This window comes from Mandrillus leucophaeus, unplaced genomic scaffold (genome assembly GCF_000951045.1).
Source record: "Mandrillus leucophaeus isolate KB7577 unplaced genomic scaffold, Mleu.le_1.0 Scaffold264, whole genome shotgun sequence".
NCBI lineage: Eukaryota > Metazoa > Chordata > Mammalia > Primates > Cercopithecidae > Mandrillus > Mandrillus leucophaeus.
In genome coordinates, this window is record NW_012102743.1 from 571,677 (window position 1) to 582,162 (window position 10,486).

Below are 10,486 nucleotides of genomic sequence, written 5' to 3' on the forward strand. Positions count from 1 at the left end.
TATCTCTGTTGTATCATGGAAGTAACTAACTCATTTCTTATTTCACAGGCTCATAGGTGGAAGGGATTTCCCTTGTCTCAGATGAGACTTTGAAATTTGGACTTTTGAATTAACACTGGAATGAGTTAAGACTTTGGGGGACTCTTGGGAAGGCATGATTATATTTTGCAATGTAAGAAGGATATGAAATTTAGGAGGGGCCAGGGCAGATTGAAATAGTTTGCATTTTTGTCCCTGCCCAAATCTCACATCAAACTGTATTTGAATCATGGGGGTATATCTCGCATGGCTTGGTGCTATCTTCATGATAGTGAGTGCTTGCACAATCCGGTCATTTAAAAGTGTGTGGCACTCCCCTTCCCTTGACCTCTCCTGCTTGCTCCTGCTTTTACCATGTGATGCGCCTGTTCCCCCTTTGCCTTCTGATGTGATTGTAAGCCTCCTTAGGCCTCCCCAGAAGCATATGCTTCTAGGCTTCCCATACAGTCTGCAGAACCATGAGCCAATTAAATCTCTTTTCTTATAAATTACCCAGCCTGAGGCATTTCTTTATAGCAAGGCAAGAATGGACCAGTACAGACCTTTTAGTCTTGTTAAAATCACCCCAACTGGCCCATGGAAGTAATGTTTACTATTTTTTGGATAAACAAAGAAATTGACCTTCTCAGTCTTAAAGCTTGAAACTTACATTTGTCTTATCTGAGTTCCTTTCTTGGAAACTGACCCACAGGCCCCCCAGACAGTATCAAGAAGCCAAAACTCACCATATCATCACATCTAGATAGTGAGACACCAGACCTGTCACCCATCATGACTGGCTAACCAACCACTTGCTTCCTATTGACCAACTCCTCTTCCTTATCTTTCCCTAATTCCTATTTTTTCACATGTGGTTACATTTCCTCCCTGCTATATAAACCCCAAATTTTAGTCAGTTGAGGAGACAGATTTGAGCCTGATCTCCTGTTCTCCTTGGCTACAGCATGCAAATAAAACCTTCTTCCCTGGCAATACTCCTTGTCTCAGTGATCGTTTTTCTGTGCAGTGAGTAGCAGGATCTAGACTGAACGTCCGACATTGTGAGCATTTTTTTCTCCCATCAGGTAGGCAAAGTCCAGTCCTAAGTTAGTGTTTATTCTTATCAAGATACAATTACAATCTCTCTGAGATACTGGCACCAGTCCAATGTAGCCTATTTTACAGCTCTGTGCAGGTCCTTCTCCCTGGGGAGCCTGTCCCACAGCCCTCCACAGTCTCTTGTCTTTCTTGCTGATAGACTGGCCAGTTGTTGTTGACATTTTGTGCCACAGAAGTGTAAAAGGTGTACCTTGATGACCAGACCATCTTTGCATTCCTGCAGCTTCTCCATATTCGTTCATTTCATGGACCTAGGTGGCCCCCTCAAGCAAGCACACCAGATTTGGTGGTTTCAATCACTTTCCAGTCTTATAAGGAGGTTCTTCTGATAGGCGTCAAGATTTCCTACTTTAATGCATCATTTATAGTCCCATAGTCATTTCCATAGGAGCATACCCTATACAGGAATCTCTCTATTAGTCTAGTTTTTCATTGCCCATCTAACTGACCAAAAAGCCAAACCATTGGCCAATGCCCATGAGCTGACAAAAACCCAAACACAGGGGCTGTTATCATTGTTGAATTCTTCAACCACTGCAAGAAAAATACCATGCTGTTTAGTCCACTAAGGTGATTTGTTCTTGCCTTCTTCAATCATTTGTTTCATCAGTCAATCATAGTGTGGCAGGCCTTCAAACAAGGTAGTGTCTGTCCACCTGGCAGCTGCCATCCATAAACCAAGCAGTGTTTTCTTGGCCAATGGAGAGCTGTTCATAGGGCACCACCAGTATGACAGTAACATCCTGCAGTTCCTCTTGTGGTTCCAAAGTCAGTCATAGAGGGAAAAGGGGTACCTGCTCTTAAATGTGATGACTACCTCTTTGCACTCTCCCAAGTAGTATGTTCCCATATAAATCATTTCCATTTTATTATGGAACTATTCTGGGTCTGCATTCCATATTAAAATGTTTCTCTAATATTATCCAAGACATTATGGATATTTCAGGATTCCACGTTATTTTATGTCCTTCAGTCATAAGGGCAGTTTTGATTATTGTCAGTGCAAGCTGGTAATTATCTCTCAAAGGGTATATACAATACCACTGCATATGGAAAATTTCTGTTTCTAAATTCCAGCAGTCACTCCTGGTGGCAGTGACAGGCTTTTGCCATAAGCTCTAGTCTGCATAAGTGTGTGTTACAGATGCTTTCAAAATCCTATCTGAGTGCAGATCATAAGGGCCAAAAGGATTGACAGGGCTACCACTTTTTGCAATTCAGACATAGTCTGGTTTTGTTGAGGATTCCACTCAAATATGATCTTCTTTCAGGTAGTTCTACGGATAGAATCTAGAAATATTCCCAGACGTGGAATATGTATCCTCCAAAATGCAAGGAAATTGACAAGGTACTGTGATTCTTTCTTAGTTCTCAGGATAGACAACAGCAGCAGCTTATTTTTAGTCATCTGTGGAATGCCAGTGGTGGCTCCTGTCCAGGTTATTACTAAGAATTTTGTCATTTGGGCAGATCTTTGAATCTTTGCTAGAATTATCCATCAGGTTTTTTTGGCAATATGTGCCAGCATTGCATAAAAGTCAGTTTTGCTTATTCTTCTGTTTCTGATATTTTTATATTCTTAATATATGTGCATTATTAAACTTGAGACCTGCATCAAGTCTGAATGTCTTCTAATCAAATTATGAAAATCAGCTGGTAATAACAAATAACCCTGTGGCAATACAGTAAATGTAAAATGGGATCCTTCCATGTAAAGCCAAACTACAGTTGTCTCTTTTCTGATAAAGGAAAAAAAGAATTTGCAAGATCAATCACTGAGTATCATTCTCTTTGGCCTACTTTATTTTTGCACTATTGAAACCATATCAAGGACGGTGATGCTACAGGCTGCACATCTTTATTCCAGCCTCAGTAGTATACTTTGAATCTCCATTAGTCACATACTTTTTCGTGGGTCACTCAGGGTTATTGTACAGAGAACTTTTGATACCAGCACTCCCGCTTCTAATATTGCCCTTAATTAAAGCAGTAAGCTCTTTATTGTCCAGCAGGTATTCTATACTATTTCAGATTAACAACCTGTATGGGCTCAGGCAATTCTATAGATTCCCATTTGGAATGTCCAATTAATACTAGCTGAAAGATAACCTACATGCCTTCTGCTTTACAATACTAGGTAGACAAGTGTTCCCCAGTCAAACATATTTACTCCGATAATACATTCAGGGAAAGCAGACACAATCACTTCACATAAAGTACATTTGAATATTCTAATTTTTATCCAAACTTTCACCTAAATCCCATCAACCACTGCATCTCCATATACTTCAGTCTAACTGTAGCCCTATTAGAAATTCGCCAAACGGTTCTGGAATCATAGTGCATTTGACCCCCATATCAAGGAGTCCCAGGAAACTTTCTTTTCCACTTACTGGCCATTTTACCCATGTATGTGTATGCAGGGGTTGCACAAGAACACCCTCATTCCTTTATGAATCTTCATCCTGGTTAATTGGCCAGACCATCACCCCCAGCAATTAAAAGTCAGGTTTCTCATTATCACCTTTGCTTTCTAACTTTTTAAATTCTTTAAAACTAAGTAAATAGAGTGGTTTTGTTTATGGCTTTTCAATGCTGGGGTCCATCCCATATGTCCACCCAGCTTCCCACAGTGCTGCTTCAAGACCTTATTTCAACCCCATCAATGTTTGCTTTATTCATGCTACTTAATAATAACCATCTAAATTTTTTCACCCTGCTAGGAAGAGTCCCTTGAATCTCCCCTTTGTCTTTGCCTCATTCTTTTGCGAATTGCTCTTTTTCAGCAACTATAGACCCATAAGGCAAAGCTGAGACAACAAACCTGACAAGGCCCACCTCCAGACCATTGCTTGATTTTACAGCAGTAAGGTTACATAGGGTGCCCGCACAAAAGAGCTTCCCTTAATCACTGCATTTACCACGACCTGGTTATGAGACATATTAAGTGGATGAGCATCCTGATCATCAAAAAGTCAATCTAGCATGGCTTGCATACACAACATATTGGCCACTTCATCTGTGGAGTTCTATTTCGCACTTAAAGGAGGAGAAGGAGAATTCATATGCTCAGAAGGATTCCACTCAGTCCTCCATGCAATCAGTCTCCTTGGAAATAACATGCTATGTGTCTGAATCATATACATGCTATGTGTCTGAATCAATAATATGCTATGTATCTGACATATCTGTGATTAGTCAATAGTTATGTGTCAACCCAAACATGCTTTCATTCTGCAGAATTCAAAAGCAAGGAGAGTGACTTGCCCCTAAATTGGCCACTCTCACAATCTATTTTAGTAAAAGTTTCTTAGGAAGTTATTGATATTAATCCACAAAATGAGACAACTCCTTCACGCTATACCCTCTGCTTTCAGCAGTTTCTTGGTTTGGCCTTCCTCTCCCACTTGGACTGCTTTCTTGGTAAACAGAGATTGCGGAGGTTCTATCTCTTGTCCCAGCATAAATTATCCCTTTGGTGGTGGCCCTGAGGCTTAGTAGCTAAAAACTGATACAGCGTGGTCCAGGGCCCCAAGTGAACAAGAGCAGAAATTCACCATAAACCATATTGTTAGCATAAACTACCTGATGTGGCCCAAAGCCTCAGATATACAAAGACACTCTGATCAAGCAGGATATTACAAAGGCTTAAGGGTTATCTCCTAGGAGTTGGGTGAAGGGCCAGTCCTCAACATTTTAAAACACCACATAACACTCTCAATAATTGTAGGAAAAAAAATCATCTAATACCAATGAATGATTCAAAAACAAATTTACAAACTAGGAAGAGAAGGGAATTCCCTTAATCTAAGAAATCATATCTACTATAAATGGATGTTTTAAATCATAGTTAATGATTAAACCTTAAAAGCATGCCCTTTAAAATCAGGAACAAGTCAAGTTTCTCAGTATCATTTCTGCCTTCCAACATGACTATACATCACCCAGATAAACTCACACATGAAGTTAAAAGCAAAGATTAGAAAGAAGCAAAACTATAATTATCTAAAGATAAACATTTTTATTCAGAAAGCCACAGAATTCACAGAAAATTCTGTCGAACAATGAATAATTTAGCCAGTTTACTAAATATAAGATTTATGTACAAAATGCAATCATTTTCATACGCATAGTTAGGTAATGCAGTTTTAAATAATATTCTGTTTAATAACAGAAGATTCTGAAAGACACCTATAAATAATTCTAAGAAACAATATACAACCTTCACATTTAAGAAATATTTCATAGTGGCTCAGAACTGTAATCCCAGCACTTTGAGAGGCCACATTGGGCAGATCACTAGGTCAGGAGATTGAGACTATCCAGCATAATACAGTGAAACCTCATCTCTACTAAAAATACAAAAAATTAGCCAGGCGTGGTGGCACGCACCTGTAATTCCTGCTACTTGGGAGGCTGAAGCAGGAGAATCGCTTGAACCCAGGAGGCAGAGGTTGCAGTGAGCTGAGATCACGCCACTGCACTCCAGCCTGGCAACAGAGCGAGACTCCGTCTCAAAAAACAAAAAAACAAAACAAAAAAAGTATTGGGCACTTACTGTGGATACTGCAAAAAAACAAACAAACAAATCAAACAAACAATAAAAACAAGAGACCAAAGGTCCAGCTTTCATAGGCCCTTCTTATATTATAGTCATGGAAGACAGATGATAGATAAAATTAGTAAATGAGTGTATGTTATACTAGAAGATGATAAATGCTATGGAGAAAAATAAAGCAGGAAACTGGTATAGGGAAAGCTGGGGGCAGGAACTGCAATTTTGTTTGGATATTCAGGGAAGAACACATTGAGAAGATGATACTTTAAACAAAAACTTGAAGGAGGTGAGGGAGAATGTCCTGTGGATATATGCGGGAAGAGAATTTCAGGCAAGTGGTAAAGCAAGTGCAAAATACCTGAGGTCAGGGCATGCTTGGCAGGCTTCAGCGTAACAAGACAGAGTGAGCAAGAGGTAAGCAGTAGGAGACTGGATCAAAGAAGTCATAAGCAGCTAGATGGTTGGGTCCTTGCAGGACTTTAAAGGCCTTTGAATTTTACTCTGAGTGTGACGGAGAACCATTGAAGAGTTCTGAACAGAAGAGTGATTTGATTTAAATTTTTAACAGAGCCACTCTGGTTGCTATATGTATTAAACTGTTCTCATGCTGCTATGAAGAAATCCCTGAGACTGGGTAATTTATAAAGAAAAGAGGTTTAATTGACTCACAGTTCCTCATGGCTGGGGAGTCCTCAGGAAACTCACAATCATGGCAGAAGGGGAAGCCAACACATTCTTCTTCACATGGCGGCAGCAAGGAGAAGTGAGGAGTGAAGAGGCGGAAAAGCCCCTTATAAAACCATCAGATGCTGTGAGAACTCACTCACTATCATGAGAACAGCACTGAGATAACTGCCCCCTAATTTAATTACCTCCCACGGGGTCCCTCCCGTGACACATGCTTATTATGGGAACTACAATTCAAGATGAGATTTTGGTGGGGACACAGCCAAACCATATCACTATAATAAAAACTTGCCTATAAGGGTGCAGCGTGGAAGTAAGAAGTCAGAAGTCTTGTTACAGGAGAGGTGATGGAGGTTTGAACCCAGTAGAAACCAAGAAATGAGGTAGTAGCTGCAGGGACAAGAGAGATGCAGAAATTTTTGTGTATGTATGCATGCTTTTATTTGTTTCAAGAACTGAAATGCGAGAAACTCCTGCACGTTTATGTGCTTGAGTACATGAAAGCAAATGGCATTACGTGAAGTATATGGCTCAGATTTATACAGAAGCACAGATGGTCATTTTATAGTAGCCAGGAGGGAACACAGGGTACAGGGGCATAGACGCCAATAGGTAGTGGATGTGGCAGGAGCTTGTGGAAGTTCTATTTTGCTATGTCCCCAGTAAAATAAGAAGCAGTTCATCAGATGATAGTGAGGAGCGTGGATGAGGTGTTGGAGTTTTGAGAAGAGAAAGTGTAAAACAGTCACAGTAGAGTAAGAAATAGACAAGGGAAACAAGACTGTCAGACAGCATGAAAGATCCATTGACACTAAGGATGAACTTGAAGTGAGACCAGTAAGCATGCTACGTATTTTTCTTCTGCTGTGATGATGCAAAATAGAAGGACAGTTGGACTTCACCATGATCAAAGTTCTGCCAAGCAAGTAATCACCGCAGGAGAGGGGAAAGGGTGTTGAGGGTGTATGTGAGGAAATGGCTATAATGATTGATGATGGAATTTAAACTGTGGGAAGAGTCAAAAGCACATGAGCGTGAATCAGGGATACTGAAAAGTTGCACCGGGCAGTGGATTGTAGATCCTGGAGTTTGTTCAGGTGGTGAGACTAAAATGAGCAAGACAGGAGGACAAGGCAAACACAGGGTGGAATGTTTGAACCCACAATTATGAAAAGGTGATGGAAATTCTGTGCTATGACCATGTGAGTGAGTGGCTGAAATAGGCTGAAGGGGAGGAATTGAAGAAATTTATCGCCATGGTGATAGAAGAATCATTTATTTGGATATTAAAATTACCAAGAACTAAGGCAGGAATGTTGAGGGGGGAGTTGTTTTTTTGTATTTTGTTTTTTGTGTTTTTTTTTTTTTTTTTTTTTTTTTTTGAGATGGAGTCTTGCTCTGTTGCCCAGGCTGGAGTGCAGTGGTGCAATCTTGGCTCACTGCAAACTCCACTTCCTGGGTTCACGCCATTCTCCTGCCTCAGCCTCTCAAATAGCGGGGACTACGGTCGCCCGCCACCACGCCCGGCTAATTTTTGTATTTTTAGTAGAGACAGGGTTTCATCACATTAGCCAGGATGATCTCCATCTCCTGACCTCATGATCCACCTGTCTAGGCCTCCCAAAGTGCTGGGATTACAGGCGTAAGTCATCGCGCCTGGCCCAGGAATGTTGTTCAAAAGACTGACAGTATATATACAATGTACTGGTACTATGTACCCATAAAAATTAAAATTTTTAATTAAGAAAAAAGGCTGGGCTGGGCGCGGTGACTCACGCCTGTAATCCCAGCACTTTGGGAGGCCGAGGTGGGTAGATCACGAGGTCAGGAGATCGAGACCATCCTGGCTAACACGGTGAAACCCCATCTCTACTAAAAAATACAAAAAATTAGCTGGGTGTGGAGGAGGGCACCTGTAGTCCCAGCTGCTGGGGAGGCTGAGGCAGGAGAATGGCATGAACCTGGGAGACAGAGCTTGCAGTAAGCCGAGATGGTGCCACTGCACTCCAGCCTGGGCAACAGAGCAAGACTCCATCTCAAAAAAAAAAAAAAGAAAGAAAGAAAAAAGGCTGGCATTGACAAAAACCATTGAGAAATAGGGACAATGAAGTGGGAGAAAGCAGACAACTCAACAGTGGGAACAGTGGGAGTGATGGTCTGTTAGGACATTCAGACCTTATAGAGTCTAAGTAGGAGAGAGGGAGAAGGGTCTCACAGCAATGACAAAACACTGAGGAGGATGCATATCCCACCTCCATGGCTCCTGATATAAGAGGTGTAGGACATTAAAACGGTCCTCCCCACAGCCCCAGAGTCAAAGCCAGTTCCCAGCCCAGTCCCGTCCCGCAGCAGCCTGCCTCGTCTTTCCTTTCAACATGTCAGATGCCGCTGTGTCCTTTGCCAAGGACTTCCTGGCAGGTGGAGTGGCCGCAGCCATGTCCAAGATGGCGGTAGTGCCCATTGAGCAGGTCAAGCTGCTGCTGCAGGTGCAGCATGCCAGCAAACAGATCACTGCAGATAAGCAATACAAGGGCATCACAGAATGTGTGGTCCACATATCCAAGGAGCAGGGAGTCCAGTCCTTCTGGCGCAGTAACCTGGCCAATGTCATCAGATACTTCCCCACCCAGGCTTTCAACTTTACCTTCAAAGATAAATACAAGCAGATCTTCCTGGGTGATGTGGACAAGAGGACCCAGTTTTGGCACTACTTTGCAGGGAATCTGGCATCAGGTGGTGCCGCTGGGGCCACATCCTTGTGTTTTGTGTACCCTCTTGATTTTGCCCTTACTCGTCTAGCGCCGATGTGGGTAAAGCTGGAGATGAAAGGGAATTCCGAGGCCTCGGTGACTGCCTGGTTAAGATCTACAAATCTAATGGGATTAAGCGCCTGTACCAAGGCTTTAACGTGTCTGTGCAGGGTATTATCATCTACCTAGCTGCCTATTTCTGTATCTATGACACTGCAAAGGGAATGTTTCCGGATCCCAAGAACATGCCCATCGTCATCAGCTGGATGATCACAGAGACTGTCACTGCTGTTGCTGGGTTGCCTTCCTATCCATTGGACACCATTCGCCACCACATGATGATGCAGTCAGGGCGCAAAGGAACTGATATCATGCACACAGACATGCTTGACTGCTGGAGGAAGAGTGCTCGTGATGTAGGAGGCAAAGCTTTCTTCAAGGGAGTATGATCCAATATTCTCAGAGGCACAGATGGTGCTTTTGTGCTTGTCTTGTATAATGAAATCAAGAAGTTCACAAAAGCTGTTTTCTAGGATTTTTCTCCCCGTGAACAGGCATGTTGTATTATATAACATGTCTTGAGCATTCTTGACAGGCTCCTGGCTGTCAATTTATCAATGGAAACTATTTGCTGGTTGAAAATGAGAAGCAATAATGTTCATCTGACCAGTTTTCTCTTAAAGCCATTTCCATGATGATGAGGATGGGACTCATTTTTTTTTTTATTTCAGTTACTCTTGACAAACACAAATTTGGAGAAATAAAAATATCTAAAATAAAAGAAGGCCCTTACTTGAGCAGGAACAAAGCTGTGTGCACAAAGTAATTTTAAAAGAACATGAACTGGGGCTGGGCGTGGTGTTTCAAGCCTGTAATCCCAGCATTTTGGCAGGCCGAGGCAGGAGGATCACTTGAGCCCAGGAGTTTGAGAACAGCCTGGGCAACAAAGTGAGACTCCCGCCTCTACAAAAATTTAATTTTTTTTAATTCAAAAGAACATGGACTGCAGAATTATATACAAAAATAAATTTTAAAAGAAAACAAAAAACAAGTTAATTTTTTAACAATGAGAGAATGAATAAGTATATGGATTGTTCTTATAATGGAATACTATACAACACCAAAAATAAGCTGAGCTATGATGATCTAACACAATTATGTAAATGAGCTATTATCATGTAACATGGACAAATTCTGCAAAAATAATTTGAGTGAAAAAGGTAGGTGGCATAAGAATGCCCTAGCATGATACAATTTATATTATACTGTGTGTACAAGGGTTGCTTATGAATTGCATAGAGAAATATATATCTGTTGCAAAATTATTTCTAATTATTTACTAATTGTTTACCTT

At 41.3% G+C, this 10,486-nt stretch overlaps 1 pseudogene; it reads left to right on the top strand.

The window, feature by feature from the left end:
- The first annotated feature begins 8,701 nt into the window (after positions 1-8,701).
- LOC105542627 lies at positions 8,702-9,665 on the top strand (annotated as a pseudogene).
- The last annotated feature ends 821 nt before the right edge of the window (positions 9,666-10,486 follow it).